Source organism: Macaca fascicularis, chromosome X (genome assembly GCF_037993035.2).
Source record: "Macaca fascicularis isolate 582-1 chromosome X, T2T-MFA8v1.1".
NCBI classification, from domain to species: Eukaryota; Metazoa; Chordata; class Mammalia; order Primates; family Cercopithecidae; genus Macaca; species Macaca fascicularis.
Window position 1 is genome coordinate 100575085 of NC_088395.1, and position 16489 is coordinate 100591573.

The following is a 16489-nucleotide window of genomic DNA, read 5'->3' on the forward strand; positions in this document are numbered from 1 at the left end:
TCTGCTGCAGAGGCAGAGCCCTCATGGAGAACCTCTACTAGGGCAGTAAAGAGGGAAAATGTGGGGTTGGTGTCCCCACAGGAGTTCCCACTGGGGCACTGCCTAGTGGAGCCATGAGAAGAAAACAACCATCCTCCAGATCCCAGAATGGTAGCTCCACTGAAAGCTTGCACCAGGCACCTGGAAAAGACTAAGGAATTCAACACCAGCCCACGAAGGCAGACATGGGAACTGTTCTCTGCAGAGCCACAGGGCAGAGCTGCCCAAGGCCTTAGGAGCTCATCTCTTGCATCAGCATTCCTTGGATGTGAGACATAGAGTCAAAGGAAATTATTTTGGAGCTTTCAGATTTAATGCCTGCCTTGCTGGGTTTTGGATTTGTATGGGGCCAATAGCCCTTTTGTTTGGCTAACTTTTCCCATTTGGAATAAAATAATTTACCCAATGCCTGTACCCCCATTGTGTCTTAGATGTAACTAACTTGTTTTTGATTTTACAGTCTCATAGGGAGAAGGGACTTACCTTGTCTCAGATGAGACTTTGGACGTGGACTTTTGAGTTAATGGTGAAGAGTTAAGATTGGAGGACTGTTGAAAAGGGATAATTCTATTTTGCAAAGTGAGAAAGACATGAGGTTTGGGAGGCACCAGGGGTGGAATGATATGGTTTAAATTTGTATACCCACCCAAATCTCATGTCACATTGGAGAAAGGGCCTGATGGGAGGTGACTGGATCATGGGGGTAAATTTCCTCATTGCTATGCTTGTGATAGTGAGCTCTCATGAGATCTGATGGTTTAAAAGTGTGTGGCACTTCCCCCTTTACTCTCTCCTGTTGCCATGTGAAGAAGGTGCTTGCTTCCCCTTCACCTTCTGCCATGATTATAAGTTTCCTAAGGCCTCTAAGTCATGTTTTCTGTTAAGCCTGCAGAACTGTGAGTCAATGAAACCTATTTTCTTCATAAATTACCCAGTCTCAGGTAGTTCTTTATAGCTGTGTGAGAACACACTAATATACATACTATGTTTCCTTTTCATATTGGCTTCTTTCATTTAGCAATATGCATTTAAGTGTCCTCTATGTCTTTATATGGCTTGATAGCTTATTTTTTAGTGCTAAATAATATTCCATGGTCTGGAAGTACCACCGTTTATTTATCCATTCACCTACTGAAAGACATCTTGATTGCTTTCAAGTTTTGGCAATTATGTATAAAGCTATTATAAGCATACATGTGTAGATTTATGGGTGGATGAACATTCTTGTACAAGCCCCTCCCATCTTATTTTGTAGGCATATATTTTATTTTTATGGATATGAACCTAGGTGTAGAATTGCTGCATCATAGGATAGATATATGTTTATTTTATCACAAGCTGCCCAGCAGCATTCCGATGTACCATTTTCTAGTCTCATCAGCAATGTATAGGAGTTTCTGTTCTTTACATCTTAGTACTGGTTAGAATCTTAACTTTCATTATAAAGCTTATTCTAAGAAACTAACCCTCCTTTAAACGAAAACAACTACAAAGGCAAAACTAAACCAGTGCTATTAACTCTTGCCATTTAAACTAGGAAACTTAGTATGAATAATGTTTCTCTCATTGTTGGAACCGAACTGTCGATTCCCTCCTGGGCAGGGGTCGCCGCGAAGGATCACCGACACGAGATTCACAGCAGAGAGTTGTTTTTACTAGCGCGCTAGGGTCCCAAGCTCTAAGTTGGCCCTGGGACCCCGAGTGCTTGTTACAGGCTGTTTATATAGGCAAACACAAGTTCAAACACAGCTTAGGGCGCGAAATTCAAACAAAGCTTTAGGCGCGTGGTAATTGGGTCTGTCTATGGCCTGAGCAAGGTATCTTGTTCTGATTGGTTGGGGCGGGACCTTAGGAGGTTCTTTCCTGGAATTGCTGATTCCGGGAACATCGGGGACATTGAGGCAGGGTGGGACCCCATGAGGCTATCAGGGTGGGACCTCATGAGGCTATCAGGGTGGGACCCCATGAGGCTATTTCCCGGAATTGTCTTTCTGTTTGGGTTCTGGGAACATCGGAGGGCTATCCGTGGCCATCTGGGGTTTAAGTTTCACGATGGCCAAGCTTTTTAAATTTTATGAGGCCTAGTTTCATTATCCTATGTAATGTAAGCTTTTAAAGGTATTCAATTGCTCTTATCTTCTGCATGAACATACAGTCCTCTCAGTTCTTTTATTCTTCTTCACCCTGTGAAACTAAAAAATAAGGCATAGTAGTTTTAAGTCAATTGCATTCTAAATATGTTCATCATGATGCAGGATTCATGTAAAATGTTAAGCAAAACTCATGAAAAAGAGTAGATATTAAGAAAAAAGTTGTGTATGAAGTAAGAACTGATGACTCACAGTACACATTTTTTGAGACTTTTCTATTTTCTTGTTTTTAAGATTTTCCACTGAACGATTTGGATTAAGGTCTATAACATTTCGTGCTGTGTACATGAAAAATCTCAGACAGGTCTCAGTTAATTTAGAAAGTTTATTTTGCCAAAGATGAGGATGCACACTCATGACGTAGCCTCAGGAGACCCTGATGGTAGGTACACATTTTGGTTTTATACAATTTAAGGAGATGAGACATCAATCAACATATGTAAGATGAACATTGGTTCAGCCTGAAAAGATAAGAAAACTTGATGCTAAGAGGGGGCGTCCAGAGCATAGGTTGATAAGAGACAAATGGTTGCATTCTTTCGAGTTTCTGATTAGCCTCTCCAAAGGAGGCAATCAGGTATGCATTTATCTCAGTGAGCAGAGGGTGACTGAATAGAATGGGAGGCAGGTTTGCCCTAAGCAGTTCTCAGCATGACTTTTCCCTTTAGTTTAGTGAGTTTGGGGGTCCAAGATATTTTCTTTTCACATTTTCCCCTTTCTCTTTTTAAAAATCTTTTGGAGAAAACATTTTAGAAGAAAACGAGTCTTTTGTCTCAGTTTTCATCTGATTCTCATGGCTAGGATCATTTATTCCTAAACCCTTACAGTTTCACATGCCAACCTCTTCAGCGACTATCGCTGGGTCTTGAAGGGTTGAAAAGCTTTCACATGCCAACCTCTTCAGCGACTATCCCTGGGTCTTGAAGGGTTGAAAAGCTTTAATTTCCAACTCTGTGACCCAGGAACGCCCTTTATTTTGATTGGCATCCTCTATCAGACCTGAAGATGAGGCTTTAATTGTTGTCTGTGTTTAAGATTTAGCAGACTTTGGTGTCCTTTTTAGACCCAGGAGTCAAAGCCCTGGAACTCAATGTCACAGGGACTTTAAAAGTACACACAGGAAGATACATGGATGTAATAATCTTAATTTTTTCTTTAAAAAAATTAAATCTCATTTTTCTCTAAGCAAACCAAATTTAATGATAATAAAATAGGAATTATTCTGATAAAACATAAAATATGTTAAACCAGCTACCAAAAAGCAGCAGAAAAGACTTTCTGCAGTGCGCAGAATATTATGTTGGAAGAAGACCTTTCCTTTAGACCTTTAAAAATACATTGTTAGCATCAAGCCACACACACACACAAAAAAAAGAACCCGAGGAATGAAAAAAACTTAAATGAGCTGAAAATGAGTTGAAAGGAAATGTTAGTATTTTGTGCCTTTTAAAGGGAAAGAGAAAACTGAAACCAGCGAGATGCAATAAAAGTTGTACTTTGGATTAAAATTAAAAAAAAAAAACTTCTTATAATTTATTAAGAGTAAATTAATTCCTTAAGAAAATTTTATTGTTCTAACCAATTCTTTATTGCGTGTATATATATATATATATATATATATATACACACACACACACATATATATATATTCTTTTGTTTTGTTTTTTTTTTGTTTTTGTTTTACATCAAACCCAGTCTCCAGGAAGACCATTATAATTTCCTTTTAATCATAGACAACTTGATCATACAAAAGGTTTTTTTTTTGGCTGGGTGTTCTGGCTCATGCCTGTAATGCCAGTACTTCGGGAGGCCGAGGCGGGTGGATAACCTGAGGTTAGGAGTTTGAGACCAGCCTGGCCAACATGGTGAAATCCAGTCTCTACTAAATACACAAAAATTTGTTGGGCGTGGTGGCGGGCACCTGTAATCCTAGTTTTTCGTTTGTTTGTTTGTTTTTTAAATAAATCTGCTTACTGTGATTTACACAGATCATTCGTTATATGCATGGACTCTCTGGTTTGTCCTGAACATTCCTCTTTCTTAAACAACCAATCATTTTACTCTGTGACTCAATTTACCATACAAGAGTCTTTCTCTCATTTGGCATACATCTTTAATCTCCCTCTAGCACCACCAGGCATTTTCTGTCTGTACCTTATGATGTAAATTTTGCTATTTGATTTTCACCTGAGTTGTTTCCTTTAATATGCAAATTTAAGGCCATTAGCTGACAACTGCCTAGGGTTCTGAAACAGGTTATCAATAATCTGAAAGTCTAAGATAGAAGAAAAAAAGGTTTTTATAAATCTATAAGCTGTACTTCTATCTGAATGCCTAATATGTCTACGTATTTATGTGTTGTGTAAACAATCTTTCACTACCAAAAATATATAAAAGAGCTCTAATTAAATGGCTTAAGAAAATAAAAGCATTTGAATCAAATACTTTATCAGGGGAAATAAAAGACTAGTCAAATGCTTTTTTCAAGTAAAAGTAAATTAAATAAAATCTTTCACAAATAAGCTAACTTTAAAATTATTGGTAAAGTAATATTAGAAGTATCTTAAGAACTGCCAATATACTTTTGTTTGCATTTATTAATCAAGCACTTTCATATTTATCTCTGCCAAATGCTATTATAAGGTGTCAAAATTTGGTGCAGGGGATACAAAACTATAAACCCAGCCTGATAGAATGATCTTTGCTTATGTAATTTTTAATAAATAGGACATAGATATTGGTTTAATAAAAATATTTAAATCTTGAATTTGGTAAGATTACCATAACTTCTAATCTTGTGGCTTCAGGTGGTCTAGTACACATGCAGTAAGGTGTGTTTTGGAAAAGGACTGTTATCATCTTTGTTTCAGAGATATACTATAAACTAAGTTCCTCCCAAATGTTAGTTCAGCCTGCACTCAGGAATGAACAAGGACAGCTGGGAGGTTAGAAGCAAGATGGAGTCAGTTAGGTCAAATCTTTTTCACTGTCTCAGTTATAATTTTGCAATGGCAGTTCCATAACATTAAATAATGACAATCACAGTTTTTATAAACAATGTAGGTAATCAGGGCCTCAGGGCCGAGTGCAGTGGCCCACGCCTGTAATCACAGCACTTTGGGAGGCCAAGCGGGGTGGATCACCTGAGGTCAGGAGTTCCAGACCAGCCTGGCCAACATGGTGAAACCCTGTCTCTACTAAAAATACAAAAATTAGCTGGGCATGGTGGTGGGTGCCTGTAATCCCAGCTACTCGGGAGACTGAGGCAGGAGAATCACTTGAACCCAGGATGTGGAAGTTGCAGTGAGCCGAGATCATGCCACTGCACTCCAGCCTCGGTGACAGAGCAAAACTCCGTCTCAAAAAATAATAATAATATAGGTAAGCAATAAAAATAAAATAATTAGGTAAACATAATAGGATTAATACTTGTAGACATACTTGTCATAATTTTAAACCTAAAGCTATATTAAATTAAATGATAGATATTTCTTTATTTGAGTATTTTCCAATATAAAAATATTTGTAGAAAAATATTTTCTTTTTGAGACAGAGTCTCACTCTATCGCCCAGGTGGGAGTGCAGTGGAGTGATCTCTGCTCACTGCAAACTCCGCCACCTGGGTTCAAGCGATTCTCCTGCCTCAGCCTCCCAAGTAGCTGGAATTACAGGTGTCCATCACTGCGTCTGGCTGATTTTTGTATTTTTAGTAGAGACGGGGTTTCATCATTTTGGCCAGACTGGTGTTGAACTCCTGACCTTGTGATCCTCCTGCCTCGGCCTCCCAAAGTCCTGGGATTACAGGCGTGAGCCACTGCACCCGGCCGAAAATATTCTTTCTAAAAAAAAAAAAAAAAGTGTCCCTTTAAAAAAAGGTCATGTATAAAACAAAGTATAAGGAACCAGAAAATAATAGAGATGTAAAGAAAGTTAAAAAAAGAAAGAGGTGGGTTTTTTTTGGTAAAAAAGCTTAAAGAGAAATAATTTCATATGAGTAATATAATTTCATAGAGGAAGATTAAAGATGGATGCCAAATCAAACATAAAATTACATAAATTTATCATAGGATTGTATAAGGAGACCAATTTACTTAGATAGGAACTACCTATCTTTTAATTGGATCTCTAACTCTGGTCAGAGCCCATACTGAACCCCGGGTCTCCAAAAAGGGAGAATTATCATGAGGTTTAGACCATGTGATTCTTTTACAGTGCACTTAATTTTTTTTTTTTTTAGACAAAGACATTTCTAAGTTCCTAAACCACACTCTTCCTTAAAATTCCAAGAGTAGCCTCTGTTGCAATAACTATTTCAGCAAAAACAGCAACAACAACAACAAAATAAACAGGTAACTCAATACAAAAGCAGTTTAAGAGCTGAGATGAACTTGTCTGTTTACATTCTTGGGGTTCCATAAGGAAAAACAGGTTTCTCTCTCAAAAGGAATCTGGTGCTTTCTCCATTTTCTTTAAGGAACCCCAGGCTATTATAAACTGTTATATGTCCCCCATGCGGCAGAAGGCGCAAGAGAAAGGAGAGTCAGCAGAAGTAAATGAAGGAAACAGAATTTAGTCAACTGAGAAGAAAAAAAACTTTTGCTCAAAGAAAAAAAAAAAAAAAAGACAAGGTCCTAGGAGAAAAACAAAAACAAAAACAAGAAAGCCTTTTAAATGCAAAGACACACATGTTGATGTTAGCTTTTAATTAAGCTGAGTTTTAACCACTGAGCTCCTTTAAAAAAATCTTTTAAAATCTCATTATCATATTTCAGCTAGGATGAATTGTTGCCATTTAAGTACAGCCATTGCTCTTTCAGTTTGGCCTGGCTAGCAAAAAGGTGGCCTTGTTATGTAAATAAAGCTTCTTAGTAGTCAAAATCAAAATTGTTTCCTTTTTTTTTTCCTTTTGCCCTCCGTTTTCTTCCTTCACCACACCTCCTTTTGTGTGTGTGTGCGCGTGTGAGATTTAGCTACTTCAGAGGCCCTGTTCCCCATAATTTGGAATTTACTTCGGGTTTGATCAAGTTTAACAGTGTTGATCAAACCCAATGGGAAAAAGACCAAAACAACAACAAAAACAGAAACAACAATAACAACAAAAAAACAGTTAAGCAAAACAAATGATCACACAATTTCTATGATTACCGAGTGCTCTAACGGTAAGGAGAGATTAAGACCAGCTGGTTGTTAATCTTAAGTTTGGCCAAGACAAACCCCAATTCAGTTACTTATCTAGGGATGGAACTCAGGCTGAAGACTGGTCTCTACCATCCTAGAAGCAGGAAAAACAAAACAAAACCCTCATCTTCCCTGTTGGCAGCAAGTTCAAACTCCATAAAGGAGTTACCTGCCCTTAATCATCATGGAAGCAGGAAAAACTTTGCCTTCCTTGTGTTGGAAAAAAGTAATATTCCAAAGGGGAAAAAAAAAAAAAAGAGTTATATAGCAAAATAAACTTTAGATCTCAACCAAATTTGGGGAGATCAGGGATTCTCTGGGCGGGTGGGTGGGGATGCTTCCAGGCCTCAGCAAATTGTCCTGTTAGTTTGAGCCATAAGGATAGTTCAAGATGGTACCAAGCACTGACAAGAAATTTGTCAAAAGTCAGAGGCATCTCCACTGAGAATCCCTTCATGGTTACCAAAATGCGAATCGTGAATATCTGAGACAGGTCTCAGATAATTAGGAAGTTTATTTTGCCAAGGCTGAGGACACTTGCTCATGTCACAGCTTCAGAAGGTCGTGACAACACGTGGCCAAGGTGGTCAGGACACAGTTTGCTTCTATACATTTTAGGGAGACATGAGACATCAATCAACACATGTAAGAAGAACATTGGTTCAGTCTGGAAAGGCAGGACTAGTCCAAGCAGGGAGGGTGCTTCAGGGTCATAGGTAGATAAAAGACAAATGATAACATTCTTCTGGGTTTCTGATTAGCCTCTCCAAAGGAGGCAATCAGGTATGCATTTATTTACGTGAGCAGAGGATGATTTTGATTAGCATGGGAGGCTGGTTTGCCCTAAGTAGTTCCCAGTTTGACCTTTCCCTTTAGGTTTAGTGATTTTGGGGGCCCAGGATATTTTCCTTTCACCGTATCAATAGAATTGCACTTACTTGGTAATAAGTCAGAAGAGAAAAATGTAGGTCATTCCGGGCGCAGTGGCTCATGCCGGTAATCCCAGCACTTTGGGAGGCTGAGGCGGGCAGATAACCAGGTCAGGAGATGGAGACCATTCTGGCTAACACAGTGAAACTCCATCTCTACTAAAAATACAAAACAAAATTAGCCGGGCGTGGTCGCGGGCGCCTGTAGACCCAGCTACTTGGGAGGCTGAAGCGGGAGAATGGCATGAACCCAGGAGGCGGAGCTTGCAGTGAGCCAAGATCACGCCACTGCACTGCAGCCTGGGCGATAGAGTGAGACTCCGTCTCACTAAATAAATAAATAAATAAATAAATAAATAAATAAATAAATATTATTTATTCACTAGCCATCTTGGTACTCTGGCTATAAGAAAAAGGTGACTTCAGTGCTCCCTCAAATCTGCAATAATTATTATTTCAATAAAAGAGATTAATAGATGAATGAGCATGTTAGGTTTGGAATCCTGGGGTGGGAAAATAATAGCCTTTTTCCTGGGTTTGTATACATTGTATAGATAGTCAGGATTTTTTGTTATAACACATGGTTTGAAAAAGTCAATTTTTTTTAATACATATGTGTTCCTAGAAATTACAGTGCTATAAAAATCGTGCAGTGAAAACCACAGAGCTCATGTGACAAATGTGGTGAGGCATGCAATCCAAATCTCTTCCTAACCCCTGTATTTCCATGAGTCTTGCAGTATTCAACTGAACAATTTGGATAGTGAAGTGATTTTTAGTAACACATACCATGTTATAGCATTATAGAAGAAATGATTACCTGTACATTATACATACTTAATAATTATATCTAATAATTATATTAGTTTATGGAATACCTGTGTTGTTAAATCAACAAAACAAACCTGAATTAAAAGGACAGCAAAATTATGGCAATAGAAAACTGACAATGGACTCTTTACTCTTTTCATCTTATCTCAGTTCTTTTCTCAAAGCTAGGTCTAGGTAGAAGAGACTGGTTAACATCTCCTCCCCAAAGCTATCCCTTAGGGTTGTCTTTAAAAATGAAGACAGCCATTCAAATGTATGTTAAATGTAAACAAAAATACTTTTAGAAGCTGTCAGGCCTCTGAGCCCAAGCCTGCACATATACATCCACATGTACTGAAGTAACTGAACAATCACAAAAGAAGTGAAAATGGCCGGTTCCTGACTTAACTGATGACATTAATCTTGTGAAATTCCTTCTCCTGGACAATGAGTCTGGAAGCTCCCGCCGAGCACCTTGTGACCCCTGCCCCTGTCTGCCAGAGAACAACCCCTTTGACTGTAATTTTCCACTACCTACACAAATCCTATAAAACTGTCCCACCCCTATCTCCCCTTGCTGACTATTTTCAGACTCAGCCCACCTGCACCCAGGTGATTAAAAAGCTTTATTGCTCACACAAAGCCTGTTGATGGTCTCTTCACACGGAGGGACAGGCGGGCGGGCATGACAGAAACCTTTGCTATTTTTATTGGCCTGTAATATACAAGAAGGTGACAGAGTTCAGCATGAAGCTTAAAATATAAGTAAAAGAGAGTGTTTAACGCAAAAGCAGCACTAAAGAAAACTCCCCCACAATGCTTTTTCATCCAACAATTCCTCTTGTGTGCCTGGATCTTTACTAATAAAGATTGTAGTCATAATTGTAGTAGTACAGAATTAATTTGGCTGATAGCTTGCAACAATTGGTTGTGTATTTACCATTTTAAAATTTTTGTCAATTTCTCTTCTTTTTACAATATTTGAATAGTTTGTCTATTCCACAGAAAGCAGAAGGCAGCTGATATATCGCTGTCTGGTTTCCTTCCTACCTTCCTTCTTTCCCTCCCTCACTCTTTCCTTCCCTCCCTCCCTTTCTTCCTTTCTTCCATTTTAAAACTCATGACTTGCATTTTTCTATTTAATATTTTATATAATGTTTGGCAACCCTGATTTCAACTGCTAAATTTAATCTCCGTTCCCTAAGTAGGCAGTTGCAATAAATTTTAGAATACTACCAGTACGACTGACAATCATCTCATTATTTTTCTTGAAAGATCACACTTCAGATAATCTTGTTCCCTATAAAGGACAGTTTATTGTCAAATGTATAGTGCCTGGGGATGTTTATGATTTTAAACATGTTTCCATCCCGCTATTTTTCTGACAGCCTTGGCTCTGTCTTTACTGTGCTGAAAATGAACCCTGCATAGTAAGAAGTTTGTGCAGTCTTGGTAGTCCACTGAGGGGTGGGGATTACTTTAACTATAGCCCTAGATTTCTTACAGTAAAAGGAATGTTTTCCAAAATTTGCAGACTGGACCATAGTTAAAAACAACTTATAGCTTGTCACTGGAAAATCTACCATTTACAAGATTTATTGTGTAGTATTAAATCTCATAGTAATGGTTTTATATAGCCCAATTTTCTTAAGTCAAAGTATATGATATATTGCTTTGTAATTCCACAATCAACAGATGAAGGTATTTGCAGTAATTCCATATAGCGTTAATGATAGTAAGAGCCATAAACTGAAAGCCCTTTTTGTATGGATAAGAGGAATAAGAGTTTAACTTCTATATATATATATTCCTTCATATTTTACCTGACTCAGATGTCCTCATGAATCATACAGATTGCAGCATGCTGAGTGTGTTTTGCAAGATGCATATATGAGGTGATGATTAATGCTTAATCCCTTTCAAAATCACTAATAAGATCTGCTGGGTACAGTTGCTGGATCTGTTTATTTTACCAGATACGTACATGGGTACTCTAAAATGACTCACTGTCTACCTTTAGATTTCTAGAACAGTCTCTGCTTCCTGACCTCTTTTTTCCTGCTCCTGTGCCCTTGCAACAGACAGAACAAACACAATCTCTCTCTCTTTCTCTTTATACCTGGATTATATGTTAATTTAATTTAAATTAAATTAATTTTAGGAACACAAATGTTCCCTATTGTTAGTTGTAATAATCTCATTGTCACACTAGACTAGTTGTTATAGAACTCTCATTTTGGTTTCAGATATTTCATTTTTTCCTGCTAAAATTAATGTTTTTTTCCTTTGTCTATGATTCACATCCTGATAATATTTTTGCCTCTATGAAACTAACCTGCTAATAATATGTCAAAGAAATTATTTTGTGTTGCCATTTATACTTAAAACCATTTCCACATTCAACGTTAACTAACTTTATATATATACTTATCCAAAGATACTGTTTCTGAGTGTCCCATTTTTAAATGATTTTTGTTCTTTCTCTTTCCCACCTGTTCCTTGTCTTGCCTTTAATAATGGAACAATATTCTACTTTCCTTCTTTCTGCCACGTAACCCCTTGCACAATGTTTCCCTTATCTAATTATGTGTTTGTTTAGAAGTTCTAGAGAGTAAATATTGAAGCAATTCAGGCCACTATGGAATTCTCCCTGACTTGGAGATTACTTCAAGATTGCAGGTAATTTGCAGCCTGGTTATACCCAAGATGGCACCAGCCCATTCACCAGATGGGTCAATAATCCAAGGTAAGTTGTCAGAGCAAGTCATGTAGACTGGCACCTCCTTGCCTCTCCTGCATGTCCCCATATACCACACTACCCTTTTTAAGCCCCTGCATTCTGTCTAAAATTTGAAATGGTTTATTTAGAGCAGGAGCCTGGACTATTTCCCCCTGCTAGCTTTGGAAAATAAAGCCACTGTTCTTTCATAGCATTTTGTCCTTGTTGACTGACTTTGCAAGCAACAAACAGCCAAGCCTGCACCTGGATACAATATATCCATTTTTATTATATTCTAGCTATACTGTAGATATAAGTCTTTATTAAGGAACAAAAGGAAAAAGTGTATCATATGTTCATGGTAGAAAAAGTAGATAATGTAAATTTTTTCTTCTGGACTTGTCATCAGGATTCTAATTTTTAGATTTAGTTTGATAATTGTTTGGCCTTTGAAAAATTATATGCACTTGGTTTGTTTTCATTTTCTTAAGTCAAAACGAGGAAATAAAATCACATTTGCTTTCCAGGAAAAGATAATATTTAAGTGGTTGTTTAGTGTTTTGTGTCTTTGGGGGTGGGAGGGGGTGTGCGGAATACACACACACACACACACACAGACACACACACACAGTCTATATATACTCTTATTGGAGCCATCACTATATTTTGAAAAAATGCAATAAGCCAATGAAGCTTAAAATTAAAATTTTGATTAAGCTAAGAGCTATTTTTGTAGAAAAATAATAAAGCCTCAAATAGTAAACTCATTTGAGGCAAGTGGCATTTATTTCTGTGTATGTATAGGAAATACCATAAATGTCAATGGGATGTAATCTACTCTGAGAGACAAGTTATATTTTCCAAATTTCTACATATCAGCGTTACTCAGTGAAATTGAAAGACCATGGCCAGTGATTGAATTATGGTACTGCTCCTTACTAAGCTGCATGATTTTGGCCAAGTTATTTAACCTCTAGAGTATCAGTCTTGTACTCTGTAAAATGGGATTTTTTTAAAATAAGCTAGGCATCTATCTAGCACAGTGATTGCCTTGCTCTGTGTGCATGGTAAAATAGCCAATTATAATATTAAGATTTGTGTTCAATATCAAAAAATAGGAGATATTCAGGGATCAAAAGGAGACAAGTAAAAGGGACCTTTCTCATTTCTCCAACTTTTCTCAGGATTCCTAGATTTAAGATGTAATAGGAAAATAGTCATTAGTGAGAAAGAAGCAAATGAAGAATTAACTCTGTATGTGTATTCTCAGGCATCTTGTTTTGGCTCTGCCATCCATCTTAAGTGAGCTTTCACAATCAAAGTAGAAGAGCATCAGACTTAGACACTGTTAAGAAATTCACTGCTGTTTCTGAACATCTTGTATTTCTGAACCTTCTGCTATGAGATTAAATTATCTTTCATTTTTGACAGTGAGATTAAATTTTGACAGTTATTAATGAATCAGAGGAATTAAATATCAGGACAAAATAGTGGGTGTTGGAAAAAGGCAAATTCGTGTCTAGGAAAAATTGTACAGCAGTAGAAACAATCCAGAACTTGGGAGAAAAAAATCAGTAATGCAAATGGTAATTTAGTAGTGATCATTCTTGTTAACAAATTCAACAAATAACACTATTCTCACAGGAGAAAATTTATACAAAATTTACTCCCCAAATAAAAATGGATGAAAGAAAAGACTCCCAGCCTTGTCTGAACATTCAGACATACAAGAAAATCAAATAACAAAACAAATAAATAAATAAATATAAAGAAAAGGAAAAGAAACACAAAGACACAAAGTTTATTGAACAGTGGAAAAGTTACATAAAAAAACAAAATGATAAGAAATTTGACAAGTGTTGAGTGTGCCACTGGGACTTGAAACGTTACTAAGAATGGGGGTGAAATTAATATTGAATTTAAAGTACAGGAATAACAGGAGTTCTTACTTTTCTTATTAGTTGTTACATAGATTCCTACCATTAAGAATCAAACTTAGCTTTCCAAGTTAGAACCATGAGATATGTCTTGACTTAAACTTGATCTGTGCATGTATAATGTTAATACATATAATTAACTGCAGTATAAAGTCATTCTTCTGTATGACTATTTCTCTCTTGATTATCAACAAAAATTTTTCCCCCAGAGGAAAATCACTAATCCATAGAACCTGAAATGTAAGTATTCTGGAGTTGAAACATGACTAAGATCATATGTAAAATTCCACTGAGTATGTAATCAAAGAAATCAACAGATAATTTACAAACACAAAGAAAAAATCATAATTTAACAAAAAAGAAATTATTTGCTGCAATTGCTTAATTATTAGCAATTACATAAATGAAAATTAACATCATTTTAAGGTAGCTTTACATACTTATTGAACCACTAAGATATATAAAAAATATAAAATTTATACAAATCAATTTTAACCAACTGAACCTTAAAGTTCAGCATTCCTTAAATCTCCCCTTAGGACCAATTCCAAGGAATGGAATTGCTGTGTCAAAGATCACGGACATGTTTAAAGCTTCTTGAACTTATGTTGAGCCCAGAAAGGTTTGAATTCTAACCAGCCTTGGGTATTTTCATACTTTTCTCACTTTGACAGCGTTATGGATGGATAATCTTGTTTTAGTTTGCATTTCTTTGGGACTAGTTCTTGAACTTGAGCAGCCTTGAAGACAATTAGACATGGTCTCTGCACTTGGGGAGCTTACCCAGATAACTTGGAGGCAAGTCAGTAAATGTTAAGAGAAACATCATTTCAATATAATGTAATATATACTTCCTATTTTTTACTGCTGCTCTCCTTGCTTCTGGAGGAGAAAGGGTCACAAGGATACTATGAAACAGACCCATCCCAATCTGACAGCAAAGTGTTAATTGAAAATCTATTTGCTAAAGAATTCCAAGAGATATGCAAATACTGAACATGACTCTATTGACATTTCAACATGACTTTGCTTCACTGTTTTTTTTGTTTTTTTTTTTGAAGTTCTCAGGTTGTACTTTCCCTGATGCATCATGACTAAACCCTATGAAGGGTGGGTTGTAGTGGGACTGTGAATAGCAGTCAAGTGAGAAATATTAGATGGTGAGAGTGAGGCTCGTGATCAGGCATTAACCACCCTGGACTTCTCTAGGAAGTGAGCAATGGCCAGCCGCAGTGGCAGTTGCAGTAGCTGTAGAACATCCCAGGCTTGGAAATGCCAATTACTAGTAATCTCCACTTGGAATCTCTAGTACTAGAATCTGTAGTACTAGCGGGCTTTGGCTGAACAACCTATCGACATGGCCTTTTCTCTACATCTATTGCCCCATTACATTCACACAACTCTGTGATATAGTGATTATCCCCATTATTAAACATGAGAGAACAGAGGTTCAGAAAGACTAAATATTTTGCCTCCACTGCAGAGTGAGTTATACAATTGGGATTTAAAGCCACTTTCATGTGACTACAAAGCCTTTTTCTAGCATGTAGCAGTTACTAGTAGTAAAATAGACAACCTAGGTAAATCAGAATGTCATCTTCGCCCAGTCTGTAAGAATTGTACCTTCATTTTCCTCTCCTTTTCCTAGCTATAGAAATCTAATTTTTGGATTTTGTTTTTAATGGCTTTAAAGACAAACCTTTTTTTTTTTTTTTTTTTTTTTTTGCAAAGACTTTGACTCACTCTGAGTTCCAAATTATTTTATTTTTGTGGCAACCGTGAAGGTAAAATTAGAGTGATGAGACCTGAATTAATCAGAGCAGGAAACCTTTGTTAACTAGATCATTGTTCTTATGATAATCTGCATCTCTGGAGGTTCTTGTAGTAAAGCGATGTCTGCAGCACTGAGCTGAAATGACAGTTTGCAATGTGTACTCTGCTAAAGGTTGCCTAGCAATAATTTATTAGAGATAATAATAAAACCTCATTGTTCCCTTTTAAAGGATTTCAAGTTTTCAGCTGATAATAAATGTAATAAAAGGTAGATTGATATAAGCATCTTAACCTTACATATTAGGCTTAATAAAATGAATAGTCATATAGAGATGATTCAGACGTCTCCCTCATTATAATACTGCCTGAAATGACTACATTACAGACGATAAAGAAATGGCACACGGAAATGTGAAATCCTCAAACTCAATACTGTTTTCTAATATCCCGAGACTGGGGTGCACGGTGTTCTAATCTGTGACGGCCTCCCTAAGGAAGGTTTTAAAGTATATCGATGCTGGCCCCAACCTGAGAAATTCTGCAGCCATAGATAATTTTTTAAAGCACCCCAGATGACGTCAGTAACTCACATAAAGCGTTATGTAATTTTTGGTCATCAATGGATGCCGCCTAATTGTGTGCTGTAAAGCAAAGCAGACTCACTTGCTCTCCGGAAAAATTAGTTACCTCTGGGCTGTTGCCTGAAAAAAATCTTGAGTGTCCCAGGCTTTGAAGAGAAAGGGAGCAGCAGTAGTGCGGCCTGAAGGTATTGCCCTCTCGTGGTGGCTTCTTTAATAACAACGTAATGTGGTGCTGCTATAGCTACACCCTTTTTGGAGAAGAAGATTTACTTTTAAAAGACTAAACTTTAAAATTCTAACAGGATTTTCTGGTTGACATTATTATTTAAGCGTTCTTTTTTATTTCATCATGATTAAATTATAAACTCAGGTC

The 16489-nt window shown here is 37.0% G+C and overlaps 1 long non-coding RNA gene across 2 annotated transcripts; it reads right to left on the bottom strand.

Annotated features, from left to right (window-relative positions):
- Positions 1-2111: 2111 nt before the first annotated feature.
- Positions 2112-16278, bottom strand: LOC135969066 (uncharacterized). Of its 2 annotated transcripts, none has more exons than XR_010584139.1 (4): positions 16223-16278; positions 9744-9821; positions 8306-8455; positions 2112-2231 (listed from the first exon to the last, which is right to left on the bottom strand). It is a non-coding gene; the product is annotated as an uncharacterized lncRNA (long non-coding RNA). The 2 variants fall into 2 exon arrangements; XR_010584138.1 differs by having other exon boundaries at positions 16199-16278.
- Positions 16279-16489: the final 211 nt, after the last annotated feature.